The sequence below is a fragment of the Triturus cristatus genome, chromosome 7 (genome assembly GCF_964204655.1).
Source record: "Triturus cristatus chromosome 7, aTriCri1.1, whole genome shotgun sequence".
Taxonomy (NCBI): Eukaryota; Metazoa; Chordata; class Amphibia; order Caudata; family Salamandridae; genus Triturus; species Triturus cristatus.
This window is the reverse complement of record NC_140590.1, coordinates 731,386,611-731,408,463: the sequence shown is the minus strand read 5'-3', so window position 1 is coordinate 731,408,463 and position 21,853 is coordinate 731,386,611.

The window sequence follows — 21,853 nt, the reverse complement described above, 5'->3', positions numbered from 1 at the left end:
ATAGGTTACTTACTTGTATCTGCAGTTCTCCAGTATTGGTATCTTTCACAGATCCACATGCAACCCACCCTCCTCCCAGAACAGGCTCCCCTTATACCTTTGGATTATTTATTCCCACTTGTGCTGAGGTACTGTTGAGAGTGTTCTAGAGGGTGCTGCCACCTGATTGGTTATAGTTCAAGTTTGATTTATTGCCATTATAGCCTTTGATAGTGATGCATAACTTTATGCTTTATTTTGGTAACATGGGACTCCCACTTTGAAGATGGGGAATGATTCAAGCATGTCAATCTATGGAAGATACTAATACTGGAGAACTGCAGTTACAGGTAGTAACTTATTTTCTTCCTCTTCACCACAACACGACAATCCAATTGTTGGTACATGCTGATGATTTCATTGCATTTGATAGATCTCCCTCGGAATAGCAATGACTAATATACTCTATGATTAAATTAAAGGGGTACTTGGTGAAAGTTAAAATAATTTTGGTAAATCCCCATATTTAAATTGACTGGTGAAGGTACTTTTTTGGAGGTAGTAAAAACATATGACTAGTTGGAGTAAGGTTAGCCCTTTGCTATTCCCCAGAACCACAACTGGACCTGTGAAATAAACCAAAACAAATGCTGGGCTTAAACGTTTCCTTTCAAGATATGGCATAGTTTCTTACACCATGATTTTAACTGTTTTCATGCTAAAAATAAATTTGATAATGTATTTTTGACTTGGGATTTGATATGGAACAAACAATTCCAAAATGGACTAAAAAGATAGCTCAATACTTGATTAATGACAGGCACCCCTACAAGCTATCAAGTACGTACAGTTCCGGCTTCCTGTGATAAGCAAACTTTATGATTATGGACCTTAGTTTACTTCCACAGCTTATACATGGCCAAGTTATAGTCTTCACTGTCTACATCTCCTCACCATGAGATGTTATTTCAAGCATCTTTTTTTAAATTAAAATGAATACATAGGAGCCAAATACCAAATATGGATTCAGGAGAATATGCCTGCAGACGAGTTCAAGAAAATGTAAAAGAGGCTATAAAGATGCCCAGCTTTATGTTAGATGATTCAGCTATATTCAAAACATAGTTTGGGGGTGGTCCAGGACTCCCGGTTGGGTAACAGTTTATAAATCTTATAATCATTCAATTCTACCTTGTGTATGACCTCGTTGCCCCACAGCGATGTCTTTTGGAAGCTATTAATTTCACACTAAAGAATGTATTTTTATTATATTGATTTAATTGCACAGATAACAATTACTGACTAAGCCAACATATGTGGTCTCTTTATGCTGGTGCAAAGATTCTTTCTTTTTACATTTTTTATAGTAAGCACATGCTACAAACAAAAAGAAAAAAATAAATCATGCTGCCACCATATGATAGTAATAAAATGTTACCCTTGAAAATTCACTGATTTAGCTGTTTTACTAGTGATGTGAAAGAAAAGCTTTCAATTGTGCTGTGCATTTTACTTTCATTTGTATGAAGGAGATTAGAATAATTCACCACCCAACCAAACACTCAATTTGCAGGCAGCTATAAATGTCACAAAGCCACAAACAGTTTAGAACTGCAACTTTATTAAAGAGGCATGAAATAAATCACAATTTAACTGGGCAACTCGACTGCCTGCAAAAAAAGCTGTTTACAAGATCATATTAAAAATAAAATTAAAAAATACACTTTGAAAGAGCTTTGCCACTGAAGAGAAAATAGCTTTTTTTAAGCTGATGTAAGCAAAGTGCACAACATTTGGGCCTTCACTCAAAGTGAAGGAATCCAGTGGGTAAATTGGGCTGACTGATTCGTCCTCCATCTCTGAGCTATGTCTCTTTTGGCGATCAGAGTAGCCTTCCCTATTAAGTATCTCTTGTCTGGGGCGTGGCCGAGCCGGCGGCGAAAATGGCCGCCAGCTAGTGAAGCTCCTGCAATCTTCCGGGCCCAGCGGCGATTTCCCCGATGTATATGTATCCCCGAGCTGCAGGCGACGGAGCGGACGGCGGAAGCGGCGCTGCATGCGGCGCGCGGCCTGCCAGCATCTAACTCCCCCCCAGTCTGGCGCAATATCGTGAGGAAGCGGGGCCCGGGGCGGCCGGCGTAGTAAATTTCGGCGCACGGCGCGGCCCCGCAGAGAAGAGCCCAGCGGACTACCGGCGGAGCCTCCGGGGACATTCTTGAGCACACCGGGTGAGTCGGGTTGCGGGGGCTGCGCTTCTCGCCACATGCCTGCCGGGGATGCGGTCGGCGCTTGGGCTGGTGGCTCCACCCCGTAGCGGCTTGCTGTGCATGGGGACAGGGCTCACAGGATGCGGCCTTCTGGGGTGGGGCGCTGGTCTGGCGCGGTGGCAGCCGCGGTGGGGGGCGCACACGGCCTGCGCTCGTCTCCCCGGTGGGGTGTGCTGCACCCGGTGGGCCTTCCTGAGGACTACGGGGGCCCTGCGCGCCTGGCAGGTGCATTTGATCCTGCAGCTCCAGGGCACCCAGTACAAGGCGGTTCGGTGTGTAGCAGTGGGACGCGGTGATGCTTCCGGCCAGTGATAGGCCTTCACACCCAGGCCCACATGATATGTCTCCAACAGGAGCAGATGAGCACTCATTCTACGGAGAGGACATCATTCTGTTGCCCGGGCCCATTGGTCACGCCCCCTGCCGCTGGCATCGCTCCGGAGCCTGCCTGCTGCCCAGTGGTGGTGCACTTTCTCGGGCCGGTCAGGTCTACTGTACTGCACATGATAAGCCCACGTGAGGACTGATCGGACGATCCGCGTTGCTTGGACCCCCGTGGAATGGGACGAAAGGACCCCAGGCAAAGAACCCTCCCCTTTGAAAAGGTGGTTGGCGGTGCAACCTCTCACACTGCTGACATGGCGGACACCGCTCCGATTGCGGGCCCCCCTGACCCCTCTGGGTCCTCTGTTGCCGCTCTACTCCTTGAAATGAAAGCCGGATTTAAGGCGCTGGACTCTCGTTTTGACACCCTCGACCAGACCATAGCAAATTTGGGCGCCAAAGTACAGGCACTGGAGCGGCGAATGGACATGGCGGAGGCCCGGGTCTCGGATCTGGAGGATGGGACTGCTCAGTCACTGAAGCGGCTAGAATGGGCGGAGCGCCTGCTCAAGGAGGTAGCCATTAAAAAAGAGGATTTGGAAGCACGCGGATGCCGCAACAACATTCGCATTATGGGGTTCCGGAAACAACATCCACTGGCCGCATGGACTTGTTTGTGGAAAAGCTACTCACGGACCTGTTTGGCAGCGAGGCCTTCACTTCTGGTTTTGTGGTGGAAAGAGCCCACAGATCACTTGGCCCCAGACCAAATCCGGGCCTTCCTCCTCGACCGATTGTAGCAAGGCTCTTAAACTTCAGAGACCCGGACACCGCGCTTCGCTTGGCCCGGGAACACGGCACAGTGGAGTGGCAAGGATCCAGACTGTCGTTCTACCCAGACTTCACGCCTATGGTCCAGGAGGAACGTCGCAAGTTTCAGGGAGTCAAGGCTACGTTGCGCAATTTGGGACTCGAGTATGGCATGTTGTATCCCGCTAGGCTCAGGGTGGATGTGGGCGGCAGATCACGCATATTTGATTCGCCAACGGAGGCTCAAGAGTTCTGCCGATCGCACAAGCCACGAGCCACACAAAACTCGGTGGGGAGTGTGGCATCCTCTCTGCCCCACAGCGGCTCTGATGCAAGTGCGGACCTATTTTCAAATACTGGTGCGGGATGATGTTGCATTTTTTGTGCCTGATCGTACACCATGATGGTTCATATTGGGGATATTGCATGCCTGTGTGTCCCATGAAGAGACCGGAGATGATAGGCATGCCTGTGTGTCCCATGAAGAGACCGGAGATTATAGGCATGCCTGTGTGTCCCATGAAGAGACCGGAGATGATATGCATGCCTGTGTGTCCCATGAAGAGACCGGAGATTATAGGCATGCCTGTGTGCCCCATGAAGAGACCTCGGATTATAGGCATGCCTGTATATCCCATTAAGAGACCGGAGATTATAGGCATGCCTGTGTATCCCATGAAAAGACCGAGATTATAGGCATGCCTGTGTGTCCCATGAAGAGACCGAGATTATAGGCATGCCTGTGTGTCCCATGAAGAGACCGAGATTATAGGCATGCCTGTGTGTCCCATGAAGAGACCTCAGATTAAAGGCATGCCTATGTGTCCCATGAAGAGACCGGAGATTATAGGCATGCCTGTGTGTCCCATGAAGAGACCGGAGATTATAGGCATGCCTGTGTGTCCCATGAAGAGACCGGAGATTATAGGCATGCCTGTGTGTCCCATGAAGAGACCGGAGATTATAGGCATGCCTGTGTGCCACATGAAGAGACCGGAGATTATAGGCATGCCTTTGTGTCCCATGAAGAGACCGGAGATTGTAGGGATGCCTGTGTGTCCGATGAAGAGACCGGAGATTATAGGCATGCTTGTGTGTCCCATGAAGAGATCTTAGATTATAGGCATGCCTGTGTGTCCCATGAAGAGAACTCTGATTATAGGCATGCCTGTGCATCCCATGAAAAAAACGAGATTATAGGCATGCCCCTGTGTCCCATGAAGAGACCTCGGATTATAGGCATGCCTGTGTGTCCCATGAAGAGACCAGAGATTATAGGCATGCCTGTGTGTTCCAAGAAGAGACCGGAGATTATAGGCATGCCTGTGTGTCCGATGAAAAGACCAAAGATTATAGGCATGCTTGTGAGCCCCATGAAGAGACCGGAGATTATAGGCATGCCTGTGTGTCCCATGAAGAGACCGGAGATTATAGGCATGCCTGTGTGTCCCATGAAGAGACCGGAGATTATCGGCATGCCTGTGTACCCCTTGAAGAGACCTCCGATTATAGGGATGCCTGGGTGTCCCATGGAGAGACCTCCGATTATAGGCATGCCTGTGTGTCCCATGAAGAGACCTCAGATTATAGGCAGGCCTGTGTGTTCCATGAAGAGACCGGAGATTATAGGCATGCCTGTGTGTCCCATGAAGAGACTGGAGATTATATGCATGCCTGTGTGTCCCATGAAGAGACCGGAGATTATAGGCATGCCTGTGTGTCCCATGAAGAGACCGGAGATTATAGGCATGCCTGTGTGTCCCTTGAAGAGACCGGAGATTGTAGGAATGCCTGTGTGTCCCATGAAGAGACGGGAGATTGTAGGCATGCCTGTGTGTCCCATGAAGAGACCGGAGATTATAGGCATGCTTGTGTGTCCCATGAAGAGATCTCAGATTATAGGCATGCCTGTGTGTCCCATGAAGAGAACTCGGATTATAGGCATGGCTGTGTGTCCCATGAAGAGACCGGAGATTATAGGCATGCCTGTGTGTCCCATGAAGAGACCAGAGATTATAGGCATGCTTGTGTGTCCCGTAAAATGACCAGAGATTATAGGCATGCCTGTGTGTCCGATGAAGAGACCGGAGATTATAGGCATGCCTGTGAGTCCCAAGAAGAGACCGGAGATTATCGGCATGCCTGTGTGCCCCATGAAGAGACCTCCGATTATAGGGATGCCTGGGTGTCCCATGAAGAGACCGCGGATTATAGGCATGTCTGTGTGTCCCACGAAGAGACCTCGGATTATGGGCATGCCTGTGTGTCCCATGAAGAGACCTCAGATTATAGACAGGCCAGTGTGTTCCATGAAGAGACCGGAGATTATAGGCATGCCTGTGTGTCCCATGAAGAGACCGGAGATTATAGGCATGCCTGTGTGTCCCATGAAGAGACGGGAGATTGTAGGCATGCCTGTGTGTCCCATGAAGAGACCAGAGATTATAGGCATGCTTGTGTGTCCCATGAAGAGACCTCAGATTATAGGCATGCCTGTGTGTCCCATGAAGAGATCTCAGATTATAGGCATGCCTGTGTGTCCCATGAAGAGAACTCGGATTATAGGCATGGCTGTGTGTCCCATGAAGAGACCGGGGACTATAGGCATGCCTGTGTGTCCCATGAAGAGACCAGAGATTATAGGCATGCCTGTGTGTCCCATGAAGAGACCGAATATTATAGGCATGCTTGTGAGTCCCATGAAGAGACCGGAGATTATAGGCATGCCTGTGTGTCCCATGAAGAGACCGGAGATTATAGGCATGCCTGTGTGTCCCATGAAGAGACCAGAGATTATAGGCATGCCTGTGTGTCCCATGAAGGGACCAGAGATTATAGGCATGCCTGTATGTCCCATGAAGAGACTGGAGATTATCGACATGCCTGTGTGCCCCATGAAGAGACCTCCGATTATAGGGATGCCTGGGTGTCCCATGAAGAGACCGCGGATTATAGGCATGTCTGTGTGTCCCACGAAGAGACCTCGGATTATGGGCATGCCTGTGTGTCCCATGAAGAGACCTCAGATTATAGACAGGCCTGTGTGTTCCATGAAAAGACAAGAGGTTATAGGCATGCCTGTGTGTCCCATGAAGAGACCGGAGATTATATGCATGCCTGTGTGTTCCATGAAGAGACCAGAGATTATAGGCATGCCTGTGTGTCCCATGAAGAGACCGGAGATTATAGGCATGCCTGTGTGTCCCATGAAGAGACAGGAGATTGTAGGCATGCCTGTGTGTCCCATGAAGAGACCGGAGATTATCGGCATGCTTGTGTGTCCCATGAAGAGACCGGAGATTATAGGCATGCCTGTGTGTCCGATGAAGAGACCGGAGATTATAGGCATGCCTGTGTGTCCCATGAAGAGACCGGAGATTATCGGCATGCCTGTGTGCCCCATGAAGAGACCTCCGATTATAGGGATGCGTGGTTGTCCCATGAAGAGACCACGGATTATAGGCATGTCTGTGTGTCCCACGAAGAGACCTCTGATTATGGGCATGCCTGAGTGTCCCATGAAGAGACCTCAGATTATAGACAGGCCTGTGTGTTCCATGAAGAGACCGGAGAGTATATGCATGCCTGTGTGTCCCATGAAGAGACCGGAGATTATAGGCATGCCTTTGTGTCCCATGAAGAGACCGGAGATTATAGGCATGCCTGTGTGTCCCATGAAGAGATGGGAGATTGTGGGCATGCCTGTGTGTCCCATGAAGAGACCGGAGATTATAGGCATGCTTGTGTGTCCCATGAAGAGACCTCAGATTATAGGCATGCCTGTGTGTCCCATGAAGAGAACTAGGATTATAGGCATGCCTGTGTGTCCCATGAAGGGACCGGAGATTATAGGCATGCCTGTGTGTCCCATGAAGAGACCAGAGATTATAGGCATGCCTGTGTGTCCCATTAAGAGACCGGAAATTATAGGCATGCCTGTGTGTCCCATGAAGAGACCAGAGATTATAGGCATGCCTGTGTGTCCCATGAAGAGACCTCGGATTATAGGCATGCCTGTGTGTCCCATGAAGAGACCTCGGATTATAGGCATGTCTGTGTGTCCCATGAAGAGACCTCGGATTATAGGCATGCCTGTGTGTCCCATGAAGAGACCTTAGATTATAGGCAGGCCTGTGTGTCCCATGAAGAGACCTCGGATTATAGGAATGCCTGTGTGTCCCATGAAGAGACTAGAGATTATATGCATGCCTGTGTGTCCCATGAAGAGACCGGAGATTATAGGCATGCCTGTGTCCCATGAAGAGAACGGAGATTATAGGCATGCCTGTGTGTCCCATGAAGAGACCTCGGATTATAGGCATGTCTGTGTGTCCCATGAAGAGACCTCGGATTATAGGCATGCCTGTGTGTCCCATGAAGAGACCTTAGATTATAGGCATGCTTGTGTGTCCCATGAAGAGATCTCAGATTATAGGCATGCCGGTGTGTCCCATGAAGAGAACTCGGATTATAGGCATGGCTGTGTGTCCCATGAAGAGACCGGAGATTATAGGCATGCCTGTGTGTCCCATGAAGAGACCAGAGATTATAGGCATGCCTGTGTGTCCCATGAAGAGATGGGAGATTGTAGGCATGCCTGTGTGTCCCATGAAGAGACCGGAGATTATAGGCATGCTTGTGTGTCCCATGTAGAGACCAGAGATTATAGGAATGCCTGTGTGTCCGATGAAGAGACCGGAGATTATAGGCATGCCTGTGAGTCCCAAGAAGAGACCGGAGATTATCGGCATGCCTGTGTGCCCCATGAAGAGACCTCCAATTATAGGGACGGCTGGGTGTCCCATGAAGAGACCGCGGATTATAGGCATGTTTGTGTTTCCCACGAAGAGACCTCGGATTATGGGCATGCCTGTGTGTCCCATGAAGAGACCTCAGATTATAGACAGGCCTGTGTGTTCTATGAAGAGACCGGAGATTATATGCATGCCTGTGTGTCCCATGAAGAGACCGGGGATTATAGGCATGCCTGTGTGTCCCATGAAGAAACCGGAGATTATAGGCATGCCTGTGTGTCACATGAAGAGACGGGAGATTGTAGGCATGCCTCTGTGTCCCATGAAGAGACCGGAGATTATCGGCATGCTTGTGTGTCCCATGAAGAGACCGGCGATTATAGGCATGCCTGTGTGTCCGATGAAGAGACTGGAGATTATAGGCATGCCTGTGTGTCCCATGAAGAGACCAGAGATTATCGGCATGCCTGTGTGCCCCATGAAGAGACCTCCAATTATAGGGATGCCTGGGTGTCCCATGAAGAGACCACGGATTATAGGCATGTCTGTGTGTCCCACGAAGAGACCTCGGATTATGGGCATGCCTGTGTGTCCCATGAAGAGACCTCAGATTATAGACAGGCCTGTGTGTTCCATGAAGAGACCGGAGATTAAATGCATGCCTGTGTGTCCCATGAAGAGACTGGAGATTATAGGCATGCCTGTGTGTCCCATGAAGAGACCGGAGATTATAGGCATGCCTGTGTGTCCCATGAAGCGACGGGAGATTGTAGGCATGCCTGTGTGTCCCATGAAGAGACCGGAGATTATAGGCATGCTTGTGTGTCCCATGAAGAGACCTCAGATTATAGGCATGCCTGTGTGTCCCATGAAGAGAACTAGGATTATAGGCATGCCTGTGTGTCCCATGAAGGGACCGGAGATTATAGGCATGCCTGTGTGTCCCATGAAGAGACCAGAGATTATAGGCATGCCTGTGTGTCCCATTAAGAGACCGGAGATTATAGGCATGCCTGTGTGTCCCATGAAGAGACCGGAGATTGTAGGCATGCCTGTGTGTCCCATGAAGAGACCGGAGATTATAGGCATGCCTGTGTGTCCCATGAAGAGACCGGAGATTATAGGCATGCCTGTGTGTCCCATGAAGAGACGGGAGATTGTAGGCATGCCTGTGTGTCCCATGAAGAGACCGGAGATTATCGGCATGCTTGTGTGTCCCATGAAGAGACCGGAGATTATAGGCATGCCTGTGTGTCCGATGAAGAGACCGGAGATTATAGGCATGCCTATGTGTCCCATGAAGAGACCGGAGATTATCGGCATGCCTGTGTGCCCCATGAAGAGACCTCTGATTATAGGGATGCCTGGGTGTCCCATGAAGCGACCGCGGATTATAGGCATGTCTGTGTGTCCCACGAAGAGACCTCGGATTATGGGCATGCCTGTGTGTCCCATGAAGAGACCTCAGATTATAGACAGGCCTGTGTGTTCCATGAAAAGACCAGAGGTTATAGGCATGCCTGTGTGTCCCATGAAGAGACCGGAGATTATATGCATGCCTATGTGTCCCATGAAGAGACCGGAGATTATAGGCATGCCTGTGTGTCCCATGAAGAGACCGGAGATTATAGGCCTTTCTGTGTGTCCCATGAAGAGACGGGAGATTGTAGGCATGCCTGTGTGTCCCATGAAGAGACCAGAGATTATCGGCATGCTTTGGTGTCCCATGAAGAGACCGGAGATTATAGGCATGCCTGTGTGTCCGATGAAGAGACCGGAGATTATAGGCATGCCTGTGTGTCCCATGAAGAGACCGGAGATTATCGGCATGCCTGTGTGCCCCATGAAGAGACCTCTGATTATAGGGATGCCTGGGTGTCTCATGAAGAGACCACGGATTATAGGCATGTCTGTGTGTCCCACGAAGAGACCTCTGATTATGGGCATGCCTGAGTGTCCCATGAAGAGACCTCAGATTATAGACAGGCCTGTGTGTTCCATGAAGAGACCGGAGATTATATGCATGCCTGTGTGTCCCATGAAGAGACCGGAGATTATAGCCATGCCTGTGTGTCCCATGAAGAGACCGGCGATTATAGGCATGCCTGTGTGTCCCATGAAGAGATGGGAGATTGTGGGCATGCCTGTGTGTCCCATGAAGAGACCAGAGATTATAGGCATGCTTGTGTGTCCCATGAAGAGACCTCAGATTATAGGCATGCCTGTGTGTCCCATGAAGAGAACTAGGATTATAGGCATGCCTGTGTGTCCCATGAAGGGACCGGAGATTATAGGCATGCCTGTGTGTCCCATGAAGAGACCAGAGATTATAGGCATGCCTGTGTGTTCCATTAAGAGACCGGAGAATATAGGCATGCCTGTGTGTCCCATGAAGAGACCAGAGATTATAGGCATGCCTGTGTGTCCCATGAAGAGACCTCGGATTATAGGCATGCTTGTGTGTCCCATGAAGAGACCTCGGATTATAGGCATGCCTGTGTGTCCCATGAAGAGACCTCGGATTATAGGCATGCCTGTGTGTGCCATGAAGAGACCTTAGATTATAGGCAGGCCTGTGTGTCCCATGAAGAGACCTCGGATTATAGGAATGCCTGTGTGTCCCATGAAGAGACCAGAGATTATATGCATGCCTGTGTGTCCCATGAAGAGACCGGAGATTATAGGCATGCCTGTGTCCCATGAAGAGAACGGAGATTATAGGCATGCCTGTGTGTCCCATGAAGAGACTGGAGATTGTAGGCATGCCTGTGTGTCCCATGAAGAGACCAGAGATTATAGGCATGCTTGTGGTTCCCATGAAGAGATCTCAGATTATAGGCATGCCTGTGTGTCCCATGAAAAGAACTCGGATTATAGGCATGGCTGTGTGTCCCATGAAGAGACCGGAGATTATAGGCATGCCTGTGTGTCCCATGAAGAGACCAGAGATTATAGGCATGCCTGTGTGTCCCATGAAGAGACGGGAGACTGTAGGCATGCCTGTGTGTCCCATGAAGAGACCGGAGATTATAGGCATGCTTGTGTGTCCTATGAAGAGACCAGAGATTATAGGCATGCCTGTGTGTCCGATGAAGAGACCGGAGATTATAGGCATGCCTGTGAGTCCCAAGAAGAGACCGGAGATTATCGGCATGCCTGTGTGCCCCATGAAGAGACCTCCAATTATAGGGATGCCTGGGTGTCCCATGAAGAGACTGCGGATTATAGGCATGTTTGTGTGTCCCACGAAGAGACCTCGGATTATGGGCATGCCTGTGTGTCCCATGAAGAGACCTCAGATTATAGACAGGCCTGTGTGTTCCATGAAGAGACCGGAGATTATATGCATGCCTGTGTGTCCCATGAAGAGACCGGAGATTATAGGCATGCGTGTGTGTCCCATGAAGAGACCGGAGATTATAGGCATGCCTGTGTGTCCCATCAAGAGACGGGAGATTGTAGGCATGCCTCTGTGTCCCATGAAGAGACCTGAGATTATCGGCATGCTTGTGTGTCCCATGAAGAGACCGGAGATTATAGGCATGCCTGTGTGTCCGATGAAGAGACTGGAGATTATAGGCATGCCTGTGTGTCCCATGAAGAGACCGGAGATTATCGGCATGCCTGTGTGCCCCATGAAGAGACCTCCAATTATAGGGATGCCTGGGTGTCCCATGAAGAGACCAAGGATTATAGGCATGTCTGTGTGTCCCACGAAGAGACCTCGGATTATGGGCATGCCTGTGTGTCCCATGAAGAGACCTCAGATTATAGACAGGCCTGTGTGTTCCATGAAGAGACCGGAGATTATAGGCATGCCTGTGTGTCCCATGAAGAGACCGGAGATTATAGGCATGCCTGTGTGTCCCATGAAGAGACCGGAGATTATAGGCATGCCTGTGTGTCCCATGAAGCGACGGGAGATTGTAGGCATGCCTGTGTGTCCCATGAGGAGACCGGAGATTATAGGCATGCTTGTGTGTCCCATGAAGAGACCTCAGATTATAGGCATGCCTGTGTGTCCCATGAAGAGAACTAGGATTATAGGCATGCCTGTGTGTCCCATGAAGGGATCGGAGATTATAGGCATGCCTGTGTGTCCCATGAAGAGACCAGAGATTATAGGCATGCCTGTGTGTCCCATTAAGAGACCGGAGATTATAGGCATGCCTGTGTGTCCCATGAAGAGACCGGAGATTATAGGCATGCCTGTGTGTCCCATGAAGAGACCTCGGATTATAGGCATGCCTGTGTGTCCAATGAAGAGACCTCGGTTTATAGGCATGTCTGTGTGTCCCATGAAGAGACCTCAGATTATAGGCATGCCTGTGTGTCCCATGAAGAGACCTTGGATTATAGGCAGGCCTGTGTGTTCCATGAAGAGACCTCAGATTATAGGAATGCCTGTGTGTCCCATGAAGAGACCCGAGATTATATGCATGCCTGTGTGTCCCATGAAGAGACCGGAGATTATAGGCATGCGTGTGTCCCATGAAGAGAACGGAGATTATAGGCATGCCTGTGTGTCCCATGAAGAGACTGGAGATTGTAGGCATGCCTGTGTGTCCCATGAAGAGACCGGAGATTATAGGCATGCTTGTGTGTCCCATGAAGAGATCTCGGATTATAGGCATGCCTGTGTGTCTCATGAAGAGAACTCGGATTATAGGCATGGCTGTGTGTCCCATGAAGAGAGCACAGAGATTATAGGCATGCCTGTGTGTCCCATGAAGAGACCAGAGATTATAGGCATGCCTGTGTGTCCCATGAAGAGACCGAATATTATAGGCATGCTTGTGAGTCTCATGAAGAGACCGGAGATTATAGGCATGCCTGTGTGTCCCATGAAGAGACCGGAGATTATAGGCATGCCTGTGTGTCCCATGAAGAGACCGGAGATTATAGGCATGCCTGTGTGTCCCATGAAGAGACTGGAGATTATAGGCATGCCTGTGTCCCATGAAGAGACCGGAGATTATAGGCATGTCTGTGTGTCCCATGAAGAGACCGGAGATTATAGGCATGCCTGTGTGTCCCATGAAGAGACCTCGGATTATAGGAATGCCTGTGTGTCCCATGAAGAGACCTTAGATTATAGGCAGGCCTGTGTGTCCCATGAAGAGACCTCGGATTATAGGAATGCCTGTGTGTCCCATGAAGAGACTAGAGATTATATGCATGCCTGTGTGTCCCATGAAGAGACCGGAGATTATAGGCATGCCTGTGTCCCATGAAGAGAACGGAGATTATAGGCATGCCTGTGTGTCCCTTGAAGAGACGGGAGATTGTAGGCATGCCTGTGTGTCCCATGAAGAGACCGGAGATTATAGGCATGCTTGTGTGTCCCATGAAGAGATCTTGGATTATAGGCATGCCTGTGTGTCTCATGAAGAGAACTCGGATTATAGGCATGGCTGTGTGTCCCATGAAGAGAGCACAGAGATTATAGGCATGCCTGTGTGTCCCATGAAGAGACCAGAGATTATAGGCATGCCTGTGTGTCCCATGAAGAGACCGAATATTATAGGCATGCTTGTGAGTCTCATGAAGAGACCGGAGATTATAGGCATGCCTGTGTGTCCCATGAAGAGACCGGAGATTATAGGCATGCCTGTGTGTCCCATGAAGAGACCGGAGATTATAGGCATGCCTGTGTGTCCCATGAAGAGACTGGAGATTATAGGCATGCCTGTGTCCCATGAAGAGACCGGAGATTATAGGCATGCCTGTGTGTCCCATGAAGGGACCGGAGATTATAGGCATGCCTGTGTGTCCCTTGAAGAGACTGGAGATTGTAGGCATGCCTGTGTGTCCCATGAAGAGACGGGAGATTGTAGGCATGCCTGTGTGTCCCATGAAGAGACCGGAGATTATAGGCATGCTTGTGTGTCCCATGAAGAGATCTCAGATTATAGGCATGCCTGTGTGTCCCATGAAGAGAACTCGGATTATAGGCATGGCTGTGTGTCCCATGAAGAGACCGGAGATTATAGGCATGCCTGTGTGTCCCATGAAGAGACCAGAGATGATAGGCATGCCTGTGTGTCCCATGAAGAGACGGGAGATTGTAGGCATGCCTGTGTGTCCCATGAAGAGACCGAAGATTATAGGCATGCTTGTGTGTCCCGTAAAATGACCGGAGATTATAGGCATGCCTGTGTGTCCGATGAAGAGACCGGAGATTATAGGCATGCCTTTGAGTCCCAAGAAGAGACCGGAGATTATCGGCATGCCTGTGTGTCCCATGAAGAGACCTCCGATTATAGGGATGCCTGGGTGTCCCATGAAGAGACCGCGGATTATAAGCATGTCTGCGTGTCCCACGAAGAGACCTCGGATTATGGGCATGCCTGTGTGTCCCATGAAGAGACCTCAGATTATAGACAGGCCTGTGTGTTCCATGAAGAGACCGGAGATTATATGCATGCCTGTGTGTCCCATGAAGAGACCGCAGATTATAGGCATGCCTGTGTGTCCCATGAAGAGACCGGAGATTATAGGCATGCCTGTGTGTCCCATGAAGAGACGGGAGATTGTAGGCATGCCTGTGTGTCCCATGAAGAGACCAGAGATTATAGGCATGCTTGTGTGTCCCATGAAGAGACCTCAGATTATAGGCATGCCTGTGTGTCCCATGAAGAGATCTCAGATTATAGGCATGGCTGTGTGTCCCATGAAGAGACCGGGGATTATAGGCATGCCTGTGTGTCCCATTAAGAGACCAGAGATTATAGGCATGCCTGTGTGTCCCATGAAGAGACCGAATATTATAGGCATGCTTGTGAGTCCCATGAAGAGACCGGAGATTATAGGCATGCCTGTGTGTCCCATGAAGAGACCGGAGATTATCGGCATGCTTGTGTGTCCCATGAAGAGACCGGAGATTATAGGCATGCCTGTGTGTCCGATGAAGAGACTGGAGATTATAGGCATGCCTGTGTGTCCCATGAAGAGACCGGAGATTATCGGCATGCCTGTGTGCCCCATGAAGAGACCTCCAATTATAGGGATGCCTGGGTGTCCCATGAAGAGACCACGGATTATAGGCATGTCTGTGTGTCCCACGAAGAGACCTCGGATTATGGGCATGCCTGTGTGTCCCATGAAGAGACCTCAGATTATAGACAGGCCTGTGTGTTCCATGAAGAGACCGGAGATTATATGCATGCCTGTGTGTCCTATGAAGAGACCGGAGATTATAGGCATGCCTGTGTGTCCCATGAAGAGACCGGAGATTATAGGCATGCCTGTGTGTCCCATGAAGCGACGGGAGATTGTAGGCATGCCTGTGTGTCCCATGAAGAGACCGGAGATTATAGGCATGCTTGTGTGTCCCATGAAGAGACCTCAGATTATAGGCATGCCTGTGTGTCCCATGAAGAGAACTAGGATTATAGGCATGCCTGTGTGTCCCATGAAGGGACCGGAGATTATAGGCATGCCTGTGTGTCCCATGAAGAGACCAGAGATTATAGGCATGCCTGTGTGTCCCATTAAGAGACCGGAGATTATAGGCATGCCTGTGTGTCCCATGAAGAGACCGGAGATTATAGGCATGCCTGTGTGTCCCATGAAGAGACCGGAGATTATAGGCATGCCTGTGTGTCCCATGAAGAAACCGGAGATTATAGGCATGCCTGTGTGTCCCATGAAGAGACGGGAGATTGTAGGCATGCCTGTGTGTCCCATGAAGAGACCGGAGATTATCGGCATGCTTGTGTGTCCCATGAAGAGACCGGAGATTATAGGCATGCCTGTGTATCCGATGAAGAGATCGGAGATTATAGGCATGCCTGTGTGTCCCATGAAGAGACCGGAGATTATCGGCATGCCTGTGTGCCCCATGAAGAGACCTCCGATTATAGGGATGCCTGGGTGTCCCATGAAGAGACCGCGGATTATAGGCATGTCTGTGTGTCCCACGAAGAGACCTCGGATTATGGGCATGCCTGTGTGTCCCATGAAGAGACCTCAGATTATAGACAGGCCTGTGTGTTCCATGAAAAGACCAGAGGTTATAGGCATGCCTGTGTGTCCCATGAAGAGACCGGAGATTATATGCATGCCTATGTGTCCCATGAAGAGACCGGAGATTATAGGCATGCCTGTGTGTCCCATGAAGAGACCGGAGATTATAGGCATGCCTGTGTGTCCCATGAAGAGACGGGAGATTGTAGGCATGCCTGTGTGTCCCATGACGAGACCAGAGATTATCGGCATGCTTGTGTGTCCCATGAAGAGACCAGAGATTATAGGCATGCCTGTGTGTCCGATGAAGAGACCGGAGATTATAGGCATGCCTGTGTGTCCCATGAAGAGACCGGAGATTATCGGCATGCCTGTGTGTCCCATGAAGAGACCTCCGATTATAGGGATGCCTGGGTGTCCCATGAAGAGACCACGGATTATAGGCATGTCTGTGTGTCCCACGAAGAGACCTCTGATTATGGGCATGCCTGAGTGTCCCATGAAGAGACCTCAGATTATAGACAGGCCTGTGTGTTCCATGAAGAGACCGGAGATTATATGCATGCCTGTGTGTCCCATGAAGAGACCGGAGATTATAGGCATGCCTGTGTGTCCCATGAAGAGACCGGAGATTATAGGCATGCCTGTGTGTCCCATGAAGAGACCGGCGATTATAGGCATGCCTGTGTGTCCCATGAAGAGATGGGAGATTGTGGGCATGCCTGTGTGTCCCATGAAGAGACCGGAGATTATAGGTATGCTTGTGTGTCCCATGAAGAGACCTCAGATTATAGGCATGCCTGTGTGTCCCATGAAGAGAACTAGGATTATAGGCATGCCTGTGTGTCCCATGAAGGGACCGGAGAGTATAGGCATGCCTGTGTGTCCCATGAAGAGACCAGAGATTATAGGCATGCCTGTGTGTTCCATTAAGAGACCGGAGATTATAGGCATGCCTGTGTGTCCCATGAAGAGACCAGAGATTATAGGCATGCCTGTGTGTCCCATGAAGAGACCTCGGATTATAGGCATGCTTGTGTGTCCCATGAAGAGACCTCGGATTATAGGCATGCCTGTGTGTCCCATGAAGAGACCTCGGATTATAGGCATGTCTGTGTGTCCCATGAAGAGACCTCGGATTATAGGCATGCCTGTGTGTGCCATGAAGAGACCTTAGATTATAGGCAGGCCTGTGTGTCCCATGAAGAGACCTCGGATTATAGGAATGCCTGTGTGTCCCATGAAGAGACCGGAGATTATATGCATGCCTGTGTGTCCCATGAAGAGACCGGAGATTATAGGCATGCCTGTGTCCCATGAAGAGAACGGAGATTATAGGCATGCCTGTGTGTCCCATGAAGAGACTGGAGATTGTAGGCATGCCTGTGTGTCCCATGAAGAGACCGGAGATTATAGGCATGCTTGTGGTTCCCATGAAGAGATCTCAGATTATAGGCATGCCTGTGTGTCCCATGAAAAGAACTCGGATTATAGGCATGCCTGTGTGTCCCATTAAGAGACCGGAGATTATAGGCATGCCTGTGTGTCCCATGAAGAGACCAGAGATTATAGGCATGCCTGTGTGTCCCATGAAGAGACGGGAGACTGTAGGCATGCCTGTGTGTCCCATGAAGAGACCGGAGATTATAGGCATGCTTGTGTGTCCCATGAAGAGACCAGAGATTATAGGCATGCCTGTGTGTCCGATGAAGAGACCGGAGATTATAGGCATGCCTGTGAGTCCCAAGAAGAGACCGGAGATTATCGGCATGCCTGTGTGCCCCATGAAGAGACCTCCAATTATAGGGATGCCTGGGTGTCCCATGAAGAGACCGGAGATTATAGGCATGCCTGTGTGTCCCATGAAGAGACCGGAGATTATAGGCATGCCTGTGTGTCCCATGAAGAGACTGGAGATTATAGGCATGCCTGTGTCCCATGAAGAGACCGGAGATTATAGGCATGTCTGTGTGTCCCATGAAGAGACCGGAGATTATAGGCATGCCTGTGTGTCCCATGAAGAGACCTCGGATTATAGGAATGCCTGTGTGTCCCATGAAGAGACCTTAGATTATAGGCAGGCCTGTGTGTCCCATGAAGAGACCTCGGATTATAGGAATGCCTGTGTGTCCCATGAAGAGACTAGAGATTATATGCATGCCTGTGTGTCCCATGAAGAGACCGGAGATTATAGGCATGCCTGTGTCCCATGAAGAGAACGGAGATTATAGGCATGCCTGTGTGTCCCTTGAAGAGACGGGAGATTGTAGGCATGCCTGTGTGTCCCATGAAGAGACCGGAGATTATAGGCATGCTTGTGTGTCCCATGAAGAGATCTTGGATTATAGGCATGCCTGTGTGTCTCATGAAGAGAACTCGGATTATAGGCATGGCTGTGTGTCCCATGAAGAGAGCACAGAGATTATAGGCATGCCTGTGTGTCCCATGAAGAGACCAGAGATTATAGGCATGCCTGTGTGTCCCATGAAGAGACCGAATATTATAGGCATGCTTGTGAGTCTCATGAAGAGACCGGAGATTATAGGCATGCCTGTGTGTCCCATGAAGAGACCGGAGATTATAGGCATGCCTGTGTGTCCCATGAAGAGACCGGAGATTATAGGCATGCCTGTGTGTCCCATGAAGAGACTGGAGATTATAGGCATGCCTGTGTCCCATGAAGAGACCGGAGATTATAGGCATGCCTGTGTGTCCCATGAAGGGACCGGAGATTATAGGCATGCCTGTGTGTCCCTTGAAGAGACTGGAGATTGTAGGCATGCCTGTGTGTCCCATGAAGAGACGGGAGATTGTAGGCATGCCTGTGTGTCCCATGAAGAGACCGGAGATTATAGGCATGCTTGTGTGTCCCATGAAGAGATCTCAGATTATAGGCATGCCTGTGTGTCCCATGAAGAGAACTCGGATTATAGGCATGGCTGTGTGTCCCATGAAGAGACCGGAGATTATAGGCATGCCTGTGTGTCCCATGAAGAGACCAGAGATGATAGGCATGCCTGTGTGTCCCATGAAGAGACGGGAGATTGTAGGCATGCCTGTGTGTCCCATGAAGAGACCGAAGATTATAGGCATGCTTGTGTGTCCCGTAAAATGACCGGAGATTATAGGCATGCCTGTGTGTCCGATGAAGAGACCGGAGATTATAGGCATGCCTGTGAGTCCCAAGAAGAGACCGGAGATTATCGGCATGCCTGTGTGTCCCATGAAGAGACCTCCGATTATAGGGATGCCTGGGTGTCCCATGAAGAGACCGCGGATTATAAGCATGTCTGCGTGTCCCACGAAGAGACCTCGGATTATGGGCATGCCTGTGTGTCCCATGAAGAGACCTCAGATTATAGACAGGCCTGTGTGTTCCATGAAGAGACCGGAGATTATATGCATGCCTGTGTGTCCCATGAAGAGACCGCAGATTATAGGCATGCCTGTGTGTCCCATGAAGAGACCGGAGATTATAGGCATGCCTGTGTGTCCCATGAAGAGACGGGAGATTGTAGGCATGCCTGTGTGTCCCATGAAGAGACCAGAGATTATAGGCATGCTTGTGTGTCCCATGAAGAGACCTCAGATTATAGGCATGCCTGTGTGTCCCATGAAGAGATCTCAGATTATAGGCATGGCTGTGTGTCCCATGAAGAGACCGGGGATTATAGGCATGCCTGTGTGTCCCATTAAGAGACCAGAGATTATAGGCATGCCTGTGTGTCCCATGAAGAGACCGAATATTATAGGCATGCTTGTGAGTCCCATGAAGAGACCGGAGATTATAGGCATGCCTGTGTGTCCCATGAAGAGACCGGAGATTATCGGCATGCTTGTGTGTCCCATGAAGAGACCGGAGATTATAGGCATGCCTGTGTGTCCGATGAAGAGACTGGAGATTATAGGCATGCCTGTGTGTCCCATGAAGAGACCGGAGATTATCGGCATGCCTGTGTGCCCCATGAAGAGACCTCCAATTATAGGGATGCCTGGGTGTCCCATGAAGAGACCACGGATTATAGGCATGTCTGTGTGTCCCACGAAGAGACCTCGGATTATGGGCATGCCTGTGTGTCCCATGAAGAGACCTCAGATTATAGACAGGCCTGTGTGTTCCATGAAGAGACCGGAGATTATATGCATGCCTGTGTGTCCTATGAAGAGACCGGAGATTATAGGCATGCCTGTGTGTCCCATGAAGAGACCGGAGATTATAGGCATGCCTGTGTGTCCCATGAAGCGACGGGAGATTGTAGGCATGCCTGTGTGTCCCATGAAGAGACCGGAGATTATAGGCATGCTTGTGTGTCCCATGAAGAGACCTCAGATTATAGGCATGCCTGTGTGTCCCATGAAGAGAACTAGGATTATAGGCATGCCTGTGTGTCCCATGAAGGGACCGGAGATTATAGGCATGCCTGTGTGTCCCATGAAGAGACCAGAGATTATAGGCATGCCTGTGTGTCCCATTAAGAGACCGGAGATTATAGGCATGCCTGTGTGTCCCATGAAGAGACCGGAGATTATAGGCATGCCTGTGTGTCCCATGAAGAGACCGGAGATTATAGGCATGCCTGTGTGTCCCATGAAGAAACCGGAGATTATAGGCATGCCTGTGTGTCCCATGAAGAGACGGGAGATTGTAGGCATGCCTGTGTGTCCCATGAAGAGACCGGAGATTATCGGCATGCTTGTGTGTCCCATGAAGAGACCGGAGATTATAGGCATGCCTGTGTATCCGATGAAGAGATCGGAGATTATAGGCATGCCTGTGTGTCCCATGAAGAGACCGGAGATTATCGGCATGCCTGTGTGCCCCATGAAGAGACCTCCGATTATAGGGATGCCTGGGTGTCCCATGAAGAGACCGCGGATTATAGGCATGTCTGTGTGTCCCACGAAGAGACCTCGGATTATGGGCATGCCTGTGTGTCCCATGAAGAGACCTCAGATTATAGACAGGCCTGTGTGTTCCATGAAAAGACCAGAGGTTATAGGCATGCCTGTGTGTCCCATGAAGAGACCGGAGATTATATGCATGCCTATGTGTCCCATGAAGAGACCGGAGATTATAGGCATGCCTGTGTGTCCCATGAAGAGACCGGAGATTATAGGCATGCCTGTGTGTCCCATGAAGAGACGGGAGATTGTAGGCATGCCTGTGTGTCCCATGACGAGACCAGAGATTATCGGCATGCTTGTGTGTCCCATGAAGAGACCAGAGATTATAGGCATGCCTGTGTGTCCGATGAAGAGACCGGAGATTATAGGCATGCCTGTGTGTCCCATGAAGAGACCGGAGATTATCGGCATGCCTGTGTGTCCCATGAAGAGACCTCCGATTATAGGGATGCCTGGGTGTCCCATGAAGAGACCACGGATTATAGGCATGTCTGTGTGTCCCACGAAGAGACCTCTGATTATGGGCATGCCTGAGTGTCCCATGAAGAGACCTCAGATTATAGACAGGCCTGTGTGTTCCATGAAGAGACCGGAGATTATATGCATGCCTGTGTGTCCCATGAAGAGACCGGAGATTATAGGCATGCCTGTGTGTCCCATGAAGAGACCGGAGATTATAGGCATGCCTGTGTGTCCCATGAAGAGACCGGCGATTATAGGCATGCCTGTGTGTCCCATGAAGAGATGGGAGATTGTGGGCATGCCTGTGTGTCCCATGAAGAGACCGGAGATTATAGGTATGCTTGTGTGTCCCATGAAGAGACCTCAGATTATAGGCATGCCTGT